The following is a 24,790-nucleotide window of genomic DNA, read 5'->3' as shown; positions in this document are numbered from 1 at the left end:
ACCAACTAGAGAATTCTTTATCTCACCCAGGCCTCAGATTCCCAGATGCAACAGTTCACTCATCTTATTGGGTATGTGCTCAATTAGGCTTCATAAATAATTCATCAACACTGTATATCATATTTATTTAAAATAAAATGTTTTAAAAACCTCATTGGATACCATTGGCAATTGCTTGGATACCAACTTCTTATTTTAAAATTTATCAGTTAAACTGAAGGAACAAGAAATTTATCCTACCTTTCCTATAAGAATTGTATTTTACAGTGACTTAATCATCCACAATGATTAAGGTAAGTTATTCTAATTATTTAATAAGTATGGAATGAAAACTACAATTAGAAAATGATCATTTCATGACTGTGAATGGAGTGGCTGATTCAGACACTAATGCCAAAACCATAATGAGGCAAACCGATGAGCAATTTAACTACTGAGCAATCAGGCTCTACCACTAGAACCCACTAAAAGCTTCACAGAAAGTACAATAACCATTCTTCAGGTGATCCCTGCTGTGCTGAAATAGATGAGACCCATGGAACTATCTATAAAGTTCTTACCAAACCACTAAAATCCAATCAAACTTCTAGAGATCCTTTCCATATGTAGTACATAAGAAAGATAAAGATATGAGTTCACTGATATCACAAGAAAGAAAACATTCCAACCAAGAATGTAGGAACTCATACAGTGTGGCTATCCCCGTTTCTGCAATAGATCATTTTACTGACCTCTCTCTGATTCCCATTCTCCTAGGATGATGCCCTAGGATACCCTAGGAAAAAACACTTCTGGTAATAGTGTTCACAGCCCAAGTATACACATTTAAATGAAATTGGTAGGTTTCAAAATAGATATGAATAGAATAAATGCATAAATATATTTCAAAATCATAAAGAATATCTAGAAAAAATGCAAAGTAAAGCCAACCATTGAAACAATATTTAAATTTGTTTTATCATACCATTAAAAGACACAAAATTTGGAACAGAAGAGAAACTGGACTTAGAAACCATGTAGGAAATGTTTGAATTCTAATTATCAGTTACAGTCTTGTTGAGATTTTTATACACTGAGATTCTGTAGTAGAAATCTACAGAATCTTCACATGCTTGTACTCATGTGAAGAACCCATAGAAAACCAGCAAATAGGGTCTGGGATTGTGGCTCAAGGGGTAGAGCACTCAAGAGGTAGAGCATGTGTGAGGCACTGGGTTCAATCATCAGCACCACATAAAAATAAAATAAAGGCATTGTGTCTACCTACAGCTAAAAATAAATTTTTAAAAAAGGAAGAAAGAAAACCAGAAAATAGAACTTGTGGCCCATCCAAACCACCTCCTCTCTTCTGTGAGATGAGCTCACAAGCTTACTGACCACCGGTCAATCTGTTATCATTGTAGAGATTGCTTTATTTAATACTGACAAAACCATTACATCACTGAGAAAAATCACATCAAATGATGTATTAAACCAATAGGCCGCTAAATTGATTGCTAATAGGACTTAATAGTACCGGTAAAAATTAGATTCACAGCCGGGCACAGTGGTGCACACCTGTAATCCTAGCAGTTTGGAAGGCTGAGGCAGAAGGATCATAAATTCAAAGCCAGTCTCAGCAAATTAGCGAGGCCTAAAGCAACTTAGCAGGAGACCTTGTCTTTAAATAAAATATAAAAAAGGGCTGGGGATGTGGCTCAGTGGTTAATTGCCTTTTGGTTCAAAAAATAAATAAATAATAGTTTTTTAAAAAATTAGATTCCCAAAAGAATATATCTCCAAAAAAGTAGCAGTGAACAAGTGACATTTTATGCTAAAATACAATCCAAATTTGCCTATGAATGTAAATGCTCAAGACACTGTCTCAAAATGAAAAATTAAAAAGGCTGAGATGTAGCTCAGTGGTAGAGCACCCCTGGGTTCAATTCCCAGTGCCAGGGACAGGCAGGGGGAAGGGATGGGAGGGATACAAAGAAAACAATCCACCTCAAAATATTTCTCCTTTTGCTGAGCAGATGGAAGTGTAATTGGTGGATGAAAGTAGAGGTTGTTTGATACAATTGGTCAACAAACATATGGAAAAGTGTTCAACATCTCTAGCAATTAGAGAAATGCAAATTAAAACTACACTGAGATTTCATCTCACTCTAGTCAGAACGGCAATTATCAAGTATACAAGTAACAATAAATGTTGGTGAGGATGTGGGGAAAATGTACACTCATACATTGCTGGTAGGACTATAAATTGTTGCAACCACTCTGAAAAGCACTATGGACATTCCTCAGAAAACTTGGACTGGATCCACCATTTGACCCAGCTATCCCACTCCTTGACATATACCAAAGAACCTAAAATAAGCATACTATAGCATACTAGCAGCCATGTCAGTATTTATAGCACCTCAATTCACAATAGCTAAGCTATGGAACCAACCTAAGTGCCCTTCAACAGATGAATGGATAAAGAAAATGTGGTGTGTGTGTGTGTATATATATATATATATATATATATATATATATATATACACACACACACACAATGGAATATTACTCAGCCATAAAGAAGAATGACTATGACATTTGTCAGTAAATGGATGGAACTGGAGAATACCATGCTAAGTGAAATAAGCCAATCCCCCAAAACCAAAGGACAAATATTCTCTCTGATATGCAGATGCTGACTCACAATAGTGGGGAGGGGTGGAGGTTCACTAGATTAGATGGGGGGGGAAGGGAGGGGAATGGGAATGGGAAAGACATTAGAATGAATTGGACATAACTTTCCTGTGTTCATATGTGAATACATGACCAGGGTAACTCCACATCATGCACAACCACAAGAATGGAATCCTAAAAAGTTATATTCCATGTATGTGTAACACATCAAAATTCACACTACTGTCATGTAAATCTAAAAAGAACAAAAAATAGAGAAAGAGAAGCAAAAAAAGGAAAAGAAGAAAGAGAAAAGCTAATATTATGCAGTGGTTTCTGAAAAGAAGCAGAGGAAAGACAGATCATCCACCAAGGGAGAACCGGAAAGACATGAAGTGCATTTTACACATCAAAGTGATTTTTGTTTAAAGAAACTTCTCTTTATACGCACAGTTATTGCTGTAAGTAAAACTCAATAGGTACGATTTTCTTTAAAAACACATGAGGGATTCTAACATAGCTGAATGAGACATTATCAATTTATTGAGATCCATACTTCAGTAAAAGCAGCAATTGATGACCTATAAACACTTACGTTTGTTGACCAAACAGTTGTGAGCAATATCGAGTACTATCATTTGACTTACAAACTACCCATTAGAGCACTGGCCAATATAAATTTCCCCCTTATTCTTGATGGCTTTGTAATAACAATAACTGTCTTAACAAATTACATAGAGCATTATTCAAGTTCATGTACCTCCATTTGTTTCCATGTTTCCAGCAAAACTGACATTAAGAAAAAAACATTCTAACTGCTTCTTCAAGCCAGATGACACATACTTTTCTATACACTGTCATTAAAAACACCACTCTCTTACGAAAAAAGGAACTGAAAGGATATTAAAAATGTCTGAGAGATACACATAAGGATTATTAATTGTTATTATTAAGGAATAAATTAGAACAGTGTAATACAAGACTGACATTTCTCATGCAATGTGTTTTCAGGCTTACTGCTCATGGGTGTTTGGATAAGAAAGAAAAGTAGTAGAAAAGCCTGGGTTAGAAACGTGTGAGGAAGGGAATGCAGGGATGGTGAGAAGTTAAATAATCAAAAAAGAAGACACTATATGCAGCTGGGCACAGTGGCTCTCACCTATAATCCCAGAAGCTCGGGAGGCTGAGGCAAAAGGATCTCAAATTCAAAGCCAGCCTCAGGAACTAGAGAGGCACTAAGCAACTTAGTGAGACCCTGTCTCTAAATAAAATATAACAGATGACTGGGGATGTGGCTCAGCGCCCCTGAGTTCAATCCCCAGTACCAAAAAAAAAAAAAAAAAATTGACACATACACAAATTTATTATCTCATAAACCCTCTAGTTCAGTAGTCCAAAGATGGCTTAATTGGGGTTTACTAAACGCATATTTAAGGTGTGATCTGAGACTGCAATCTTATTTGAGGTTTGGGGTTCATTTCCAAATTCATTCAGGATTTGGCAGAATTCAGTAGTTTCAGGACTCAGCTCTCTATTTAACAAGGGCCACCCAAGTTCTTTACCTCCATTTCCAAGCCAGCAACACAGACTTCCTTCATGTTAAATTCAGTTTTGGGGTCTCTGACTTCATCCATCTCTGACCTCTAGACCCAGATTTCAAATCTCACCTTGTTAGATGAGACCCACAGTGATGTTCTTCTACTCGTAAGGCCAACTGCTTAAGGACTTTATTTTTTTGTACATCAATGTTATTGTGTATAATTAAGGTATACAGCATGATGCTATAAAATACATATATAGCAAAATGGTTACTATAATGGGACAAATTAACATATCCAGCATCACACAGTTATACATTCCCCTGTCTCCCAGGTAAGAGCAGCTAGAAACAACCCATTTAGCAAGAATGATTAGGGAATTTAATTACATCTACAAAATCTCTTCATAAAATTGCCCAAGTTTAGTGTGATTGAATAATTAGGAGAAGGTTTTTATATACCAGACTCCAGGATTCTTGGGGGTCCATCTCAGAATTCTGTGTACTTCAATGCCCAGATCCCCCATTTTCATTAACATAGATTTAACTGTTAAAATACATCATGGCAGTTTGATTACACACACACACACATACTCATGTACGCACCTTAAAGGTATTCATTATATTGCAAATACTTCTGATATACAGCCATCACAATAATATAAAATGCATGTCATTCAGATTATAATTTCTATCACATTGAAATCATGTATAAACCATATTTTGAGCATCTATAATGAGGTTATCTACAACTGCTAGCCTATTTCAAAATGTGTTAACAGTTTATTTGAAAAATTGAAACTACGACATGTTAATGTGTGATAGAACTAGATCTGTATTGGCTTTCAGCACTAAATAGTGTACAATACAAATACAGCTAAATAGTTTGAGGTCATTCTTGGGCTTGTCAGACTTGCGATATGCCTCAATAGTAAGCAGAGGACAGTATCATAAAATGGACAATTGCACAAAAGCTGTAACTATAAGTACTTGCAAATCTGTTTCTTCCAAAGTAATGCACCACCACTTTGCATTCTGCATATTTATGATGTCATTGGGATTTATATTTATGATATTAATGATCCTCAGTTATTTCTTATAAAATCAGTTGCTCTATAATATGCATTTCTCTGGGGGGGAACTAACTCGGAAAAATTATATATAGAAATGAAGCAAATCTGTAGGCATACAAGAAAATGAGCTGGCAATATGTATCCCCAAGGAAGCACTCTGTTGTTACTTGCTACTCACCACTCATTCCTGATTCATTAATGAACAGCTGATTTAAAGCATGCATTTCATTTACAAGACTGACTATATTATATATGTAACCATCCCACAAACTTCCCTTGCCTTATGAGCAGCAGAAATTGCCAATGCGCATGGAATCATCAGTCTCAAGCCTTCTGTCTGATACGGTCCTTTGAATGCTGGAATCATCTGTCTTCCTAATGAAGATTAATCACTACAGTTTGACCAATCAGGCAAACTGACATCAACCATAAAAATCAACCATCATATAAATGGAACTATATTCCACAGCTTTTACATGGAGACACAGTCTGTATATCATCAAATAAATTTCAATATCATTTTTTAATCACTGGTGTTTATGCTAATATACTTCTATGCCTTGCAAATAAAATATTAAAACCATGATATTATTTAACATAATTATATTGTTCTAATTATACCCTACATTGAAAAAAGAAATGGTCTCTGATAGAACTAGGAATTAGACTGGAAAGTCTGCAACTGCTAGAAGAAAATGTAGATACAACTCTCCAATATGTTGGCACAGGCACTGATTCCCATAAGAAGACCCCTAAGCACAAGAAATAAAACACAAAATCAATAAGTGGGATGGCACCAAATTTAAAAACTTCTGTACAGCAATGGAAATAATTAGGAGTGTGAAGGGTGGAGATGAAAAAAATAGAAGAAAGGTCACTGAAGTAGATGAATGGGGTTTGAGGGGAAGGAGGAAGGATAGGATAAAAGAAGAACAGTGGAATGAATCTGACCTCACTTTCCTATGGACATATATGAATATACCACAGTCAATCTCACCATGTGCAGGCAAAAGACACTCATTGAAAAAAAACCTGTAAGTAAATAGCAGAAAGATCAGTAGAGAAGGCTGGGGTTGTGGATCAGTGGTAGAGCAATTGCTTAGCACATGTGAAGCACTGGGTTTAATCCTCAGCACCACATAAAATAAATAAAGGTATTCTGTCCATCTACAACTAAAATATTTATTAAAAAAAAATATTATTAGAGAGAGCGAAGGGAAGAGGGGGAGGGAAGAAATAAGAAAAGGGGAATTATTGGGGACCAAATTAGAGTAAATGACATTCCATGCCTTAATAATTATGTGAAAATGAATCCTAATGTTATGTACAATTATAAAGAACCAATAAAAAAAGTAAAAATGGAATGATCTTTGCTCAATTTTTTTAAAGCTTGCCTATATCTACTTCTGTTAGCACTAGTATTAATGTATTGCCCTCAGTGATGAACAGGTTGGATTTTTTAATTCTTATGACAAGAAACCTTGAAATAATGAGACTATGAATATGGTAAGTAAACAAAAAACACAAGAAACAAAACAACAAGAAAAATAATGGATTTGGAGATTTGAAATAATATCCTGTGTTTAGGTCATCAAGCTTATTATGTAGGAGAGGATGAGCCTTTGAATAAGTCATTTAATTCAAGCATCAAGTTAATTTCTCTCTTGCCTATTTGACAGAAATATGATGTCAAAATGAAAATGTATGTGGAAGTGTCTGTGATCATTTAAGAAATTCACAGATATATCATTGCTACGACATACAAATCAAATTCGGTTTTCTTAATTCAAAATGGTAATTGGCCAGGATTCCAAACCTAATGGAAATGAATATGCTGTGCTAAGCTACATTTGAATCATGGAATATGAGCAGACTGAAAAGCAGAGGAAGGAAAGGGGCAGAGCAAGTCAAAGGAACATATTTAGCACACTTTATCCTCATTTCCTGAATGTTAAAGATATTATATGATCAAAGTCCACATCTTAAATTAACTTGTTTGGCTGATTTCGAATCTGTCTTTCTACATCAATATTCTTCACATTCCTATTTATTGATTTCATGAAAAAAAAAAGTGAAATTCTTATTTGGAGAAAGGTATAAAGTTAATTTTTGGCTGAGAGACTTTAAAATGTTAGTGACATGTGGTCCCACTTCATGTTAATAGCTTTATAGTAGAACTTCTAACACTACAAAAATACTCAACACATTTCCAACTCCTGACTTCTTCAGTGTTAAATTGATATATCAAAATTCTGATAAAGGGAAACATAATTAGAAGACTTGTAGGCTAGATTTTAGCTCTAAGATAGAGAAACTGTGGTTTATATATTAGTATTAGCCCAGATTTGCATGCACTAGTTTGAAATTCTTAGAAGTATTTTGTGAAGAAATTTGGTCTATTGTGCAAATTGCTGAGTTTATTAGCTATTTAATGCAACATATAGTATATTCTATAATACAAAAGCAGTGTTCAAACATATTTATTACAACCCTCACTGACTCTGAAATTTCAGAACAATTTCACCAAATGCAAAATATACACGATTCTTTACTTATTTAAGATTATGCAGCACATTTAAACATTATACAATGAGAAAGAATGGAGACAACAAACACCATTCAACAAGTCCTATATGAATAAACAATCTTAAAGTGTTTGTGACTTACGAGTCTATATTTAAAACACTTGCATTATATATTGGAATGAGCATTTCGAGTATATGTTTATAATTTCTATAAAAAGGAAAGGCAATAGTTGGGCACAGTTGCTCAGGCATGTAAGCTCACCAACTCAGGAGGTTGAAGCAGGAGGATCACAAGTTCAAAGCAAGCCTCAGCAACCTAATGAGATGCTGTCTCTAAATAAAATACAAAATGGGGCTGGGGATGTGGCTCAGTGGTCGAGTGCCCCTGAATTCAATCCCTCATTACTCCCCCCCCCCCGCCAAAAAAAGGGCTGTGGGTATAGCTCAATGGTAGAGCACTTGCCCAGCATGTAGAAGGCCCTCAGTTCAATTACTGGTACTGGAAAATAAAAATGGAATGACTTACATATCAAATATCTTTTTTGTTTATAATTATCTTTGTATCTTATCTTTATCATCATAATTTTTCAAATATTTTAAAATATATACATCATGCACCTATATCACTATTTCTTATCCCTACCTATGTTAAGCATGCTTGACTCAATAGCAAGGAGACTCCTCAAAGTACCAATGACAAAGTCTCAGGAATGATCACATCTGTCTAACCTCTACCCTTATGACAACATTTATTTAGAATGGGGTCTAATGTAGATGTCACATTATTTCTATGTTTCTCATGTCACTTATATGGCCTTTCAACTTCCTGGGCTATAAAAATATGAAATCTAAATTATGTAAAAAAAAACTAACTAAAAAATCTATTAGCGATGCTGTTCAAGAACTAGGTACTACTTCAGAAAGTAGTAAGCTCTTAATTGCTGGAAACATTTAAATTAGACATATATGATAAAATTAATATAAATTATAAATTTATGTTAGATAAAATTTATAGAATTGATATAAATCACATATAGAATTGATAAACTTATATAATCACAAATATATATACATATGTGTGTATATATATATATATATATATATATATATATATCTGTGGGGATATACTGAGATACACACACACACACACACACACACACAGAGTCTATCCTAACTTATATTCAGGTTTCCTAGGAATTTCCTATCTAGAAATATGGATACCAAGAGAGTAGTCATTTTAAACAACAAAACATGGCTATAAATAATTAGTCCCGGATGGGTAACTGACCTAAGATGAGCCCTTTGTGTGGAAATAGGACTCAGAAGCCAAAGAATCAAGTCAGTCTCTCTTGAGCAAAGTCCTATAAAACTCAGGAGCTATAAGCAGTGGAGTGTTCAGCCATGTGGAGAAAGCAAACTAGGAAAGTCAGAGATGTAAGCTATCAAATCCTGGTGGTATTTGAGTCTATTTCTCCCTGAAGCCCAGTTGTATGCCTGTTTTCGGGTCCCATGAAATTCCTCACTATCCTTATATTACATTTCCCTCTTAGTGCACTTTTACCTGGATGTCTTTTGCTCACAAGCCAGAAGTTAAATAAACACAGGGATAATACAGTCATTTTGCTTTAGATAAGAAGGTGAAGTCCATGAATTCTACCACTGCTTGATATTCCAAGAATTTCATTATTCTCTGACTATGAATCTTCCACATTATATGTTTTGGGCAAGTAGATATTTAAGTAATTGTTTTTATTTCTCATATAAAGAATATCATCTTTCATAAATGAAAAGAGATTAAGAATAAGAAGAAACGATCTAAAGTCAATACTGGTTTATAAGACATAAGAAGTGGTTAGGTAAAAGGTGTCGTGGGGGTGCACACCTAGGTATAGGACTGTCAGTTGGAAGAGAAGAGATTGGTAAGTGCCTTGTATTTAGCAAAATGAAGGCTTAGAGATTAAGACTCAAAATACAAATTGTGGAGGCAAACTACTCTGAATTCAAAACAGCATATGAGACAGGGCTACAGATATCAGGCTAAAATGAAGAATGTTAGTACCATCTGAAGAATATTTGGAAAGCCAGAAAAAGAAGGAAGGCTGAGCAGAGGATCTTGGGAGAACCATGATTAGGGTATATGAACAATGACCCAAAGCAACCAGATCCCGTCCTAAGAGTGGATTATCTTCAGTTTTGCACTGTGTATAAAGACACAAGAAAACAAATGAGGAAGAGATGATGAACCAGGACTCTGGATGGAGTGGTATTATTAATGTGGAAGAGGTAGATGAGTTCATAATAAAGAAAAAAAAAAGATTGAGGAGCACGACCCATGGAGGAACACTCCCTACCAAGTTGCTGGCTGCTTCTACCCTACAACCATCTAGCACTTCCTCCTCTTGTGTTAAATTGGGCTAGAAAGGGACACAGGCCACTTAATCTCCACCCAGGAAGAGCTCACTTTTTAATCCCATCTCTTAGGAGAATTGTCCCGATCTTTAAGGTAAAATAAATCCTTATTTGCTCAGCTTATATAGACTTCGATGATGGTTGGTGTGTAATGCTATATACTTATTTTAGAGTCTCTTATTTTCTGTTCTTCAGAATTTCACCATCAACTTAATTTTTCTTGTATTTTTAAAAATGGAGATCCAAAATGCACAGTGTTAAGAGGACAGTCTACAGACAACAGGAATCTGCCCCACCCCTTTGGTGTCTAGCTCTTCAAAAAGATTTTCAGTCCCTGAAACAATTCTTATGCTTGAAAACAAAGGAAAAACGAAGACTAAGGGGTTCAGTCACTTAGTATATGGTAGCCAGGATCATATACTAATATATGTTTTTATGAAGTCAATAATAGTTACAGACCAGGGCTGGGGTTGTAGCTCAGTGGTAGAGCACCTGTCTTGCTCTTGTGAGGCACTGGGTTCGATCCTCAGCACCACATAAATATAAATAAAACAAAGATATTGTGGGGACAAAAGTTATAGACCAATGTCACCTCTTGAACTTGCACACCAAGACTCCCAAAAGAAGGGCCACAAGAGGATTGCTATGGCACTGTGTCCATATTGTAAGGATAAGTTAGTATCTCTGGCTTCCAATCACTCTAGATTATGGAGCACTGAAGTTGGGCATTGACTATATCCTTAATGGACTGCTACAAAGTAGAGAAATATTTTTCAGTATCTGCTATGCCGAAAACACTGAGCAAAAATGCATTGCCCACTCTATAACGGATATATACATAGCTAATTGGGTTAGACACTTAAAGGGAAGAATTGAGTTCAATATTAGCATTTTTCTTTTCCAGCAATGCCCTACAGAATGTCCCTAATACACCTATATCTGGAATAAACTTGGATGAGTATACTGTCCAGAAGATGAAACGTGAGCCTTCAACATCTGTCCACATTAATAAGAAAACCTATGGGAAGCTCAAAGAAACATAAGCCCAAAATAAACTGACTTACTGGTGATTTTGCAGGTATTTTTCAAAGTCTTTTTCAAGTGAGAGGCCTCATAGAATTCATTTGCTCTCCAATCTCTCTCTTTTAGGCATGAATACTCCTGACATAGCTGTGAGAGGAAGATGCAATGGGAGAGAAATCAATCATGGGAAACAGCTTTCTACCACTTTGGAATGTATGTACTTGAGTTTTCACAAATATTTAAATAAGAACAAACCCCTCTGTCTACTGTGGTTGCAGTGGGTTTTAGTTTTACTCCTATTGAATGGATTATACATCGAAACAACTTAATTTATTTTCATCTGTAAAACCACTAGAGAACCAAACATGCTGCTCTTGTTTTCTAGGTACCTAATTAAGATGAGATTGCTCTTCTTCATTTTGTTTTAGAAGAAAAATACCTATAGTAAACAATTTACAGAAATGGCAATGATTCGAACAAAAAAATATATATTTCTATGAATAGTCTGAAACACTTGGAGAGATAAGAGCTAGAGGTTCATCTCTAGCTATATTTCCATGTTACTATATTATTCTAATGAAGATTAATACTGTTTCTTAATGATGCAACACAGTTTTAAAATGGGATATTTTTATGACAAGCAACTACAGGCACAAAGGGAAGGTTGTAGGACCTAAGGTTATAAGCACAGATTCTAGAATCAGCCTGCCTAATCTTAAACCCAGTTCTGCTACTCAGTACCTGTGTGACTTTGAAAAAAGATGCTTAACTCTGTGACTCCTCTCACCTCTGTGAAGTGAGGAATGCCACAGTGAACAAAAGCAGTTGGGGATTGGATTGAAAAGAAATCCAGCCCAAGATGGGAGGAATCTGTTAAGGAAATACAAAAAGGGAGGAAAGATGACAGGGGTGTGCTAGGTTTTGAGGTAATATTTCCCTGCAGCTTCCAGATTAATCAACAGGGTGAATTTTTAGGATACCACAATAGAAGCACAAGGTGATTATTCTCTCTCTCTATTTTTCCATTCCTCTACTGTCCAGTCATAGAGTAAGGAACAAAGATGCCTAATCTGAAGGAGGACAATAAGTGATGGCTCTTGAGTTTAAAAAACAAGATTAACAATAAACAAGACAGAATACACCCCAAAACCAGCCCACCCAGGAATACAGCACACTCCTATGTAATAAGCACTTGACAGCAGTAGCAGTTAAGAGAGAAACAGCAGGTAAAACGCTATCAGAGATTTCCAAACACAAAGTTTAAGTAAGCATACAGCTGAGGATCACATGTAGGGAGGTGAATTGTATAAAGGATCTTGACATTATTAGGGGGACCAAGTAAATGCTAACTAAATCTAGATAGTAGAAAAATGTTTAGGTGTGTGTATTAAAGTTTAAAGGTGATACTTGAAAAATATAAATGTAAATATAATTTTAAAGGCATGAAGTAAAGGGAAATTTTAAGGAAAATATAAAACTAAAGACTTCGAAAAGGAAAAAAAAACCCAAAAATATATTAACAAGAAAACAAATTTGCAAGTATACATCACAATATACTAATATCAGAATAATTTAATATTTAGTTTCTTATCAAAATGTAGATTAACAGATTGGATTAAGAAATTTAAAATAAACTATTATTCTTATAATACAAAGAAAGCAGGCACAGTGATATTAAGCAAAATAAATTCAAGATAAAATCATTTAAAGGTACTATTTCAAATTTTTCAAAACTCTACAACAAAGATGGAAGTCATACATCTTAATCCATATGACATTACAGCTTTGAAATTCATATGACAAAATCTAATAGAAATCTGACATGAGAAATTGAGAAGACAATAATCATACTAGCAGAATTAAAATGGTGTTCTCAGAAATCAACAAATCAAGTACTGAAAGCATATATATAGAAACTGAATAACTACATTACATTCTTAAATATAGAGATACAGCTACTTCTGTGTTCCAAAAATCTGTTACATATTCATTTTAAACAAATATGGAACAGTCACCATAACCGATAATGTTTTAAACCATATATATATATATATATATATATATATATATATATATATATATATATATATATACCTTCCAAATTCCAAACAACCAAAATCATACAGGCCATATTTAGTGATCACAATTAATGAAATTAAGGAATGAAATTATAAAGACAGCCAACAGCCAGTGCATGCATGTAATCCCACCAATTTGGGAGGCTAAAGCAAGAGGATCACGAATTCAAAGCAAGCCTCAGCAATTTAGCCAGGCCCTATCTAAAATTTAAAAAAAAAAAAAGGGACTGGGGATGTGGCTCAGTGTAAAGGGCCCCTGGATTCATTCCTTAGTACCCTCCCTCCCCCCCAAAAAAACCCAACAGAATTGAATGTACTTGAAAATCAAGGAACAAATAAAAACAATTACATATATAAGTATTCACCCACATGCATGTACATTTCTAAATAACGCTGATTTACTGCAAGAGGAAATAAAAACAAAAAATTTAAAGTAATATAAATGGATAATAATAGTAGTTCCATATTTCAAAAGAGAACAGATAAAGCAGAAGTAGTAATTGAGGTTCCTTACTAAGTCTTACATGTTTTTATTAGAAAATAAGAACAAAGGAAATCAACAATATCAAGGCAATGTAGAAAAATAATTTTAAAAACAATGTAAAGAAGAAATTAATGAACAGGATACAGAAAGAAAACAGCAACATTGGCTAATATATAATACAGTTAAACACTGTTTCCTGAAAATAACCAATAAAATAGTCAAACTTGGAAGTGGAAAACAGAGAAGGTACAAGTGAAAAGCATTAGGGATATAAATAGAATATTGGTATAGTAATCTTTAAAAACTGTTGGTACAAAAGGAATGTGGGAATTTTTTAAATTATTGAAAGTACACGGTACCCATTTTTATTTATTTTTTGATATTTTTTTTTAGTTGTAATTGGACACAATACCTTTATTTTATTTATTTATTTTTATGTGGTGCTAAGGATGGAACCCAGGGCCTCACATGTGCCAGGTGAGTGCTCTACTGCTGAGCCCCAACCCCAGCCCACGATATCCATTTTTAAAGCAACAAAATAAAATATTTTTCTAGGAAAAGTTACGTACTAAAATTTTCTAAACAAGTTGGTTTGAGTTGCAATGAAATCGGGAATGAACTAGAAAATGACCTTGAGCAAGTTACTGGGCTCCTCCAAAATTAAGTGGAGATAATAATAAGGCTAACCAATTGGTTTACTGTTGTTGCCTTAACAAATCACCACACTTAGTAGATTAAAGCACCATAACGTCATTACATCATAGTTCTGGAAGTCAGAAGTCTAGGTGGGCTCTCCTGATTCCTCTTTTCTAGATCTCACAAGTCAAGGCATCAGAGGTCTGGGCTGTTACCTGAAGGGCCTTGGGTAACAATTTGCTTCTAAACTCCTTCAGGTTATTGGCAGGATTCAGTTCCTCTTGTTAATAAAACTGAGACCCCTGCAGCCTTGTTGGCTGTCAAGCTGGCATCTCTCTCAGCTCCTTGGCATCACCTATATTTATTGTCACATGGCCCCCTCATCCCCAAAGACAACAACACTGTTTTGAATCCTTCTACTTAGGACACCTTGCCTTCTAATACTGCCCCTTATTCCAGCCAGGGCAAGTTTCTGCTTTTAAGGGCAATTATGGATTAGATTGGGCCAACCTAGATAACCCTAAATGTAATTTCATCTTTAAAATTCCTTTTGCTACATAGGTAACATACAGGTTTTATGGATTAGGGTGTGGATACTGGGGGGAGGGCAGGTAGGTATTTTGCCTATCATATTATCTCCTAAGATTGTTGCAATAGTTAAATGAGATAATATAGATTGAGTGCTAAAGGCAATATTCAATAAGGGAAGCTATTTTGGCATACTGTTTGGTTTGTTTTACAGTCTTTGAGTCATATGTGTTTTGAACTACAACATCTTCTACGGTTTGCATATGAGGTGTCCCCTAAAAGTACCTATGTTAATGTAGGAATGTTCAGAGGTAAAATGATTGGGTCACAGCTCACAGAATCAAATCAGTCCATCCTAGTTTGAAGGGACTTACTGAGTAGTACCTATAGACAGGTGGGTCATGCCCAGAGAAGATGGGTCACTGAGTGTACACACTGCAAATGAACATCTTCTCTGTGACCTCTTCCCACTCTCCTTCTGCTCCCTGGACACCATAAGCTAAGCAGCTTTTCTCATCTGTGTCCTTTAGCCATGATGCCCTGCCTCACTTGGGCCCACACTGATGACATCAGCCATCTATGGATTGAACCTCTAAAAGTGTGAACCCCAAAAAACTTTCCCTCCTTTAAGTTATTCTTTCCAGGTGTTCTGGTCACAGGAATGCAAAGCTGACTAAAACAACACTGTTTAAATTACATGCATCCATTCTGATTAGACTGCTTCTTCTGAGTAATTCAAACCTCTGTATTTTGAATTCATCCCAATTACCAACACCAGATCCCCTCTTTTATAATCAGACTACAAAATTTGACATCTAAGATTTCTACTTCTCAGAACCATTATGTCCAAAGATATGTACTGTTGCATTACAATACTAAGAAATTGGAAACAAGCACAAGGTATCTAACAACACAGGAATGACTAGGTAACTGATAATATGGCATTTGGACACCTTAAAATTAGCCTTATAAAATCTGCATGACATGAGAATTTTCTCTTTTTTTTTTTTGTACTGGAGATTAATGCAGGGGTGCTTAACCACTAAGCCACATCCACAGCCCTTTACTATATTTTATTTAGACAGGGTCTCTCTGAGTTGCTTAGAGCTTCTCTAAGTTGTTGAGGCTGGCTTTGAACTCATAATCCTCCTGCCCCAGCCTCCCAAGTGGATGGGATTACAGGCATGTACCACCATGCCTGGCCCGATATGAGAAATTATATATATGTATTACATGTATATATACATACAGACACACAGTTGTGTGTGCATGTGTGTATGGAGGTCCAAGGATGATGTGTGTGTGTATCAAAAATGGCATATACATAAAGGAAATCATGGAAGTAGATGTTTAAAACTATTTGTTATAAGATTATTTGTGGTTTTCTTCATATTTGTTCTGTATTTGTTGACTCATTTACAAAATGAATATGCTAATTTTATGCTAAAAAGCAACTTGTTACATGCACTAACATGGATGGCCCTCAAAATCACTGTGTTAAATAAAAGACACTGGATACAAAAGTGTAAATACTGCAAGAATCCACTGATATAACATTCCAGAAAAGGCAAACAGGAATACAGATTGAATATAGACCAGCCAAGACCTATCAAAGACTAGGTATAGGAAGAGGGGATTAACTACAAAGGCACATAAGGAAATAATTTGGTAGGATGGGCATGTTCTAAAGGTGGATTGTACATTTTTTTAATTATTTATACTTTTATTATGTTTATTTATTTTTATGTGGTGCTGAGCATCAAACCCAGGGCATCACATGTGCGAAGTGAGTGCTCTACCACTGAGCTACAGCCCCAGCCCCTGTACATTTCTTAAAACTCATAAAATCGCACATCTAAGGAGGGTGAAATTTACTGGACGTAAATTATACCTCAATAAATCCAATGTAAAAAACCTGTTGTTTTAATTGCCCGTGTGTAGCATGCTTACATGCCAAAAGAATAGAACATCCCTATTTACAGCTTAAAAATGCTTATTGCTTAATTTTTTCTACAAGGCTGCAAAAGCCATTTTAGAACACTCCCTGTTAATAAACTTGACTAAAGCCAAACAACCAAACAAACATATAGACTACAGAATCAATGATGGCTTAGAAGAAAAATGTCACCCCTTGGCAGAGCCTCTAAAATGTTTCCTTTAACTTTACCTTCTGTCTCATGCTAGCTTTTTTTTAATATTTATATTTTAGTTGTAAATGGACACAATGCCTTTATTTTATTTATTTATTTTTATGTGGTGCTGAGGATTGGATCCAGGGCCTCACATGGGCAAGGCAAGCACTCTGCCACTGAGCTACAGCCCCAGCCCATATTTTTGGTCTTCTTGACACACTATCACTGACTCCCTTATCTTCCTTTTTTTTTGGGGGGGGGGGGGGCGCGGGTCCAGGGGATTGAACCCACAGCACTTCACTACTTAGCAAGCTAAATCCCTAGCCCTTTTCATTTTTCATTAAGGCTGGCCTTAACCTTGAGATCCTCCTACCTCAGCCTCCTAAATTGCTGGGATTACAGGTATGGGCCACTGCTCCCAACTCTTCCCTCTGTTTAAAAATTTTTTCTTGAACATCCTTCAGTCAGTCACATATCCCACAACTGATTGCCACATTGTACTTTCTGGACTCTTCAGTAAAAAAGGTGATGGTATTAATATAATTCATTCAAAGAATGTATATTCAGAGTAGCTTCAGGCTTTGTGCATGTAAGGCAGGCACTCTACCAACTGAACTATATCTCCAGACCCCCACCTGGCAACATTTTATACATCTATATAAGCAATAAAATTACAAACAGAGCAACTCAGAATGCAGTTCATTAAGAGTTTTAATAACATTGAATTAGGAACACTCAGCCCACTGAAAGGAAGTGAAAGGTCGCCACTGACATCCTATTGCTTGCTAACACCAGAATTCCAAGGAATGTATCCAATCCCTCCACTGTGCGTGCAAGGTATTTCTGTCTTAGGTGTGTGGCAACCTGCAAGGATTAAACTTCTTACCAACTGGAGCTGGAAGTGTTTGTGGTTTACTACTAGACTGGGAAAGTATCCAAAGGATGATACCCTAATAAAGGAAAATAGAAAATGGAAGTGTCTTCAATTCATCTATACAACATTTCAGACCACTACATAAACTTCTCGGAAACTTCTAATATGATTGTTAATTAAGAAAATGGTAAGGGAAGGGAATAAATGACTCTCATGTTAGATAGCAAATGAAAACAACCAAGCATCGATTATTTAGCTCCTCTATTTACCATTGATTTTTTTCCAGACAAACATGGGAACATTTCATGCATTTCTAACATCTTAAATTTATCTTGATGATGAATGTCATATACGGGCCTAAAGTCTGTATATAAACCATATTTTTAATGCCTGACTGAGAATATAAAGTTTTAAATGAGTGTTTAACAAATCCTGAGCCTTTTTTTTAAGTCAGTATGGATGCATCCATTTGTATTCCCCTGTGCACGATTCACTGAACTTCATTTGAAAATGTCAAGGATAAATATTCTTCAAATGCTTCCATTAAACAGATGATAACCATAGTAACAGTGTGTGCTTTGATTTTACCTATACTTCTGAAGTACTCCCTTAAAAATAAACAGGTATTCAAATGAAGTTTCAAATGAGAAATACTTATGTTCATTTTACACTTTGTTCATATAGGGATATTTAAAACAAAAATACAATGTTCCTCCTAATGCATTACATTAAGTGGTGCCTATTGTAACAAGTCTTTTACATTACTTTTTTTTTTATTGTAACATGTTCTAAGTTGAAATTAACTTGAGGATACACACAGTTCTCTAACATAACAGAAAGGGAGCTTTTACAAATACATACCAAAACAAATAAAAAATTCAGATAAGATAGATTAAAATCTTCCTTAGACCTAATCACATGCTGTTGAAGTAGGAAGAGGATTTAAAGACTATATAGTCATTTTGACAGATAGGAAAACAGCCCATACCTATGTCTGAGTCTAGAGATAAATGACTATCTTATTTAAAGCAACAACAACAAAAAGTGACATAAAGAGCAATGATTGAGTCATGCACATTTAGTGGCTATCTCACATTTTAGATCAATCACGTAAAATAGGAAAGTAAGAAAAAGCCCATGAAATCAAAGGGGCCTGAAAGATACAGAGCAGGACATTTGAAATTGATGGGATGGGTCCTTATTAAAAGAGCTGTAGTTTAGAAGTCCCGTTAAAAACATCTGGTTCCAGGCTGGGTGAGGTGGCGAATACCTGTAATCCCAGGGGTTTGGGAGGCTGAGGCAGGTGGACCTGGAGTTCAAAGCCAGCCTCAGTAACTTAGTGAGGCCCTAAGCAACTCAGTGAGACCCTGTCTCTAAATAGTACAAAATAGGGATGGGGATGTGGCTCAGTGGTTAAGCACCCCTGATTTCAATAAAAAAAAATCTGGTTCCACTAATCAGGATAATCTTTTTTAAATTTTTTTTTGTAGTTGTAGATGGACAGAGTGCCTTTATTTTATTTATTTATTTTTATGTGGTGCTGAGGATCAAACCCAGTGCCTCACACATGCTAGGCAAGTGCTCTGCCACTGAGCCACAACCCCAGCCCTAATCAGGATTTTTAATGGTTACCTAAGCCCCTTCTCAACTGTCAGCTGAGATGATTAGTGATTGTGAGGAAATATTTTTAAGTGAAGTGTTTTTCTTCCTCTTCTCCCATCCCAATATGAAGCTAAAATACTGCCAGAGGTGACATCTGAGAATTCAAAATACAAGAGTTTAATTTGCAGAGCTACCAAACAGGACTTCAAAAATCCATGTGAAATCTTTTGGCTCTGTAAGAGCACTTTATCAGATCAGATGAGATGTAGAACACATGGACAGGATGACAAGAACTGGCAGTACCAATAAAAGCAGACAGATAGTTCTCAGATTCAAAACCTTTGTCATTTTAAAAAAGAAAAAAAAAAGGTCTTACATAAAAATGAAACCACCTGGCAGGGAAGCATTATTCTGTGGAGACAATTTTTTAAAAATTAAACAGTCTACCCATGAGGTATTATTTTCCTAAAAAAAATCACACTACCCATAGGCATGGATAAAAGCTTCAATTTTTCTGTATTCAAAGTTCACATTTATTCACAGGTGAAATCATTTTAAAAGTTTTCAATGACTGGGCTTCACCTTTCATGGAGAAAAAGCCTTTATTCAGGATTCCAAAATGATGCCTCATTTCAAGTGATAACACCTACTTATGCAATGATAAACAAAATGAAGTGTTATTTTAATTGATTTTAAAAGCAATTAAACATTAACTTCTAGAGTCATTCCTGTGGGCAGAGACCAGAATCATATCATCATTTTCACTAACTCAACAGTAACTGTGAACAAAGGTAGTAGGCCTACAGGGAAGACATCATACAACATAGGCTGAAGTTTCAGTGTTCCGCACAGGCTAGCTAACCTGAGAGATTTTATTTCTTAGCATCTTTTTGTACAATTCCATTCTAGCTGCATAAAATTTTGACATAAATCTAAAGTCCAAATTGAGAGTACAGTATAAACTTAAGTTATCATTGCTTAATTGCCGCAGTCTGGCTGGGCACAATCAGGAGCCACTTGTCAAAAGAAACTAACTTTATTTTTAGAACCACACACGCCAAACAAAACAGCCTCTCAGGAAAAACCCTCAGAGCCTCAACTGCCACTACCGGCTTTCCACAAGCCTCTCTCTCCCACACAAGCTTCTCTCCACCTCCCACAATCCTCCTGCTCTTGAGGCCGATTGGCTGGGTCACGTGGGCGGAGCCAAAAAAGTCCCCCAATGAGCAGCTCCGTGGTCTGAAAGGGCAGGGAAACAGCCCAATGAGCATCACCGCAGAGGAGCCAATCAGCTAGATGTTGCTGGGGCCGAGGAGCCAATCAACTAGATGTTGCTGGGGCCGCTGTGAGCCAATCATCAGCCAGCAGCTGGAAGTTTGCTGGCAGCTGGAAGTTTGCTGGGGCCCCTTTGGCTGTGGCTCTCAACACTTAATATCTTCTGTATACAAATATTTCACGTCAAGACAACATTCTTAAACAGCTCACTGGAATGAGATAGCATTGCCACAATATACTGGAAGCAAACACAATAAAATATGCCATTTATAACTCAAAGACAGTCTGTTTACTGATAGTCACTGAAATCCTTCTCCCTGAAAATTTTGCACTTCAGGCATATGATGTGGGGTTGCGGGTGGCGGGGTGACAAACCATCTCTCTACTAGAAGGAACCCTGTGGTAATTTGCTTTACATTTCTGCACAAGTTGCTTGCCTTTTTTGAACTGCAGATTACTTTTTTGAGGGGTAATGGAATTAGACAGTCATTGAAATTAGTGATTGTTGAATTTCAACTTCTATAAGAGCACAAGGAAGTCTGTTAAACTGGTGAATCCCTGGGTTCCATCCCTACAGACTACAATGTGCATTTATAGCACCTATCTCAAGATGAAATTCTAAAAACAATAGAGAATACATTTAACACAATAACAGCAGTTTGGGAGGCTGAGGCAGGAGGATCACAAACTGAAGCCAGCCTCTGTAAGCAACTTAGTGAGTCCCTGTCTTTAAATAAAAAATAAAAAAGGGTTATGGATGTGGCTTGGTGGTTAAGTCGCCCTGGGTTCAATCCCTGGTACCAAAAAAATTTTTTAAAAGTCCTTATGTTAGTATACATTCATACTATTCATATGATTAAAGGCCTCAATCTTATTTGTCAAGGGAAATGAATGGTTCCTTGCTTTACATGCCCCTCTATGACTAGTGGGATAATTTGGAGAGGCTCCTGGGCAGTGTTAGTGGTACTGTGCATGACCACAGGACAAAACTGAAAGCAAAATATCCAAAACAGGAACAGACCTCCTCGACAGACCAACAATGCTTTATTAAGCACCTGAGGGGCACATTTTCAGGGGAGAAAATGGTAACTGGTTACAAGAGGGGCCTAATTTTTATAGGGTTTAAGTGAGACTTGAGTCATAGCACAAAGCATCAGATGGGGGCAGTCAGGGGGAGTAGCTGTGCAAGCTCAAAGCCCATTGTTTGTGGGAAATGGTTAAAGTCCAGAGCCCACTGTTTATCTCCTAACCCCCACACCCACCTATTATACTCCTTTCTCTCTACAGATTGTTGTTTTCCATATCCTTCAAAAATGAAGCCATCTTTAAAAAAAAAAAAAAAAAAAAAAACAATGAGACCATCTAACTTAACCAGAGACCTTGGCCTCATTAGCTCTATACATCTGAGTGGAAAAAGTGAATGGGCATATACCAAAGACAACCACTCTGGGAAATACCTTGTTAATCTATTTAGAAGACCAAGGTTATGGTTTAAAGTCTATACTCACCAAAGGAAGGAGGACTCCAGGCATGTTGCTCAGTATGATCTTGATCTATATCAAAACCGGTCCCATCTTCTCACCTGTATGCCTTTGTAAAATTCTTCTGTTTAATGAGAATGCCACCTTTCCATTTTTGTAAGTCATTCTACTCATGCAAGGACCAGCTCCTTGAATGCCCAAGGTAGAATGAACTTATCTGTCCCTTAAACTACCACAGTTCTGAGATTTCTCTCCCAGGAGGCAATTTAAACCTTTGTAGGTCTTCATCTATTAAGCTATAGAACAACCTGACTATCCAACTTAGGCTATTTGTATGTTTGCTATTTTTATGATGCTATAATTATTTCCTTCACTAGATTCTGAGCTCACTGAAGGCAGGATTTAGTTTTGTCAATTCTGCAGTATCTCACTTTGAATCTGGACTACAATCAGTATTTGAAAATGTGTTTTGAAGGCAGTAACTGCGTGAATGAATGATGGATGAAGCAAATCCAGGCATCAGAAGTAAAACTTTTGCCAGAATATTTTGTTGTTGTTAAAAGTTACTATTTTGAACTTGAGATTTTTGTTTTTTTCACATGGCCACATGGAATGAAAATACAGTTCAGAGATGGGGCTGTCATGAAGTCAGCATGCCCTCAGCAAAAACAGGGAATGACTTTCCCACAGGACTCAGTGCTGAAGATGACTTGTGATTCCAAATACAAATATGGAGTATACTCAAAAGTTCACTGAACAAGTCTAAGGGAAAGCAATTTAACTTTGGTTTGACTGCTCTTCAAACCCATTCTGGAGTGACAGTTCTGCTGCACTGAGGTATTGTGGCACACGTTGTGAAGCCTGCAGTGAAAATTCCTACAATTGTCCTGCTTCTGGAGGGGGTAAAAGTTAATTCACCTGAGACCCATTTAACTGCCACACAGGTAAACATTTAGCAGCGTGGTGCTGGCAAAGCTCTTTAACCAGCCTACCCATTTTCCCCCTAACTGGGGAAAGAACTATTTTGATGCCCAGGGGTACTTTTGTGGTTAGTAAAGAAGAAAATGTTCAAGTATTATTGTTTTTATATATTAAATATTAATCTCACTAGGACAGATACGTTTAGTTGTCTTTGCCAAATAGATCAAAAATATTATGAAGAGACTAAACCAAGAGGGAAAGTAATCCCTCTAAATAATACCACTAAAGCATAATTTTCTCCTTACAGAGTTTTTTTTAGTGAAGAAAAAATACTGAAAGATCTGTCTCTCTGCTACATACACACACACACTCATACACACATGTGCACACACACACACACAACTCACACCCACAGGAGGAGAATTTGAGACATAAATCCAAAAAGAGTTTGGAGATATTGGCTTACAGTCTGCCATTCAAACTGTTAGGTCTCAAAGAGATTAGAAAATGAAATATCAATCATCTAACATTTGAAACAAATTTATGAGTATATATCCTACCTACAAGTCATTCAAAAGTATGCCCTTTAGGTCTTACAGATTGGAACACTGCTTTCCATGTCTATGAACTGTAAATTTTTATAAACCTGTTATTTTACAAAAAAAAAATCCCAACAGGTAAATCAGAGATGAAGTACAATTTATTGATGCTCTAATTTGGAAGGTGTAAATAATATAAATATATATGTATGGAGATATATATATATATATATATATATATATATATATATATATATATATATACACACACACACAAACACACATACTGTTATTATATGAACTTCACTAAATTATAGCATTTACTTTTTATACTTTTAAACTCTATGTGGAGGACTCTCTTTTCCTTTTTGTAAGTAAATGTTATAACTCAGCTGTGAACCTAGTACATTGCTAAAGTCCAGGCAAATTATTCCCTGAAGTTAGTCATTAGTTCAAAGTAGCTTCAGACCTCTGCTAGAATAAACTCAAGGTAAATTCCATTTCATGATGACTTTTGTATTTAATATTGAAGACTTGTTTTATTAAACGGACTGGGGGATCTATTAGAAAAAAAATAATCAGGAGCCTCAGGGAGAACTAATAGCCTGAAGATCTGGACTAGGATAATTAGGGTTTTCAAATGAGCCTCCAGTTCTAGTTTGCTAGATTCTTCCAAAACTTTAATTGTTGCTTTCATATTCATATCTGGACTGGTAGTTTTCCACGCATGGGAAATAAATGTAAATGCATATATTTACCCATAATTGAAGACAATATTCTCCTTTGACACACTACTGTATGCATTTTAGTGTGTATAAGGATTGTATATAACATTTGAATTTACTGTAAAACCATAGGTTACTGTTTCCTATTGCCCATCCTTAATACTATGAAGAACATACAGTCACCCTTTATTGTATATCTATCTGATAATGTACTAGGAACTAGTGAAGCCAGAATTACACAGGCAGTCAGTATAGATAGGTAAATCGAGTCAGGTTGGATCAAGGAGGACAAT

This window comes from Marmota monax, unplaced genomic scaffold (genome assembly GCF_021218885.2).
Source record: "Marmota monax isolate L192 unplaced genomic scaffold, Marmota_monax_Labrador192_F-V1.1 WCK01_AAM20220418_F8-fsc00123, whole genome shotgun sequence".
In the NCBI taxonomy this organism is placed as follows: Eukaryota; Metazoa; Chordata; class Mammalia; order Rodentia; family Sciuridae; genus Marmota; species Marmota monax.
Note: the sequence above shows the minus strand (reverse complement) of the source record.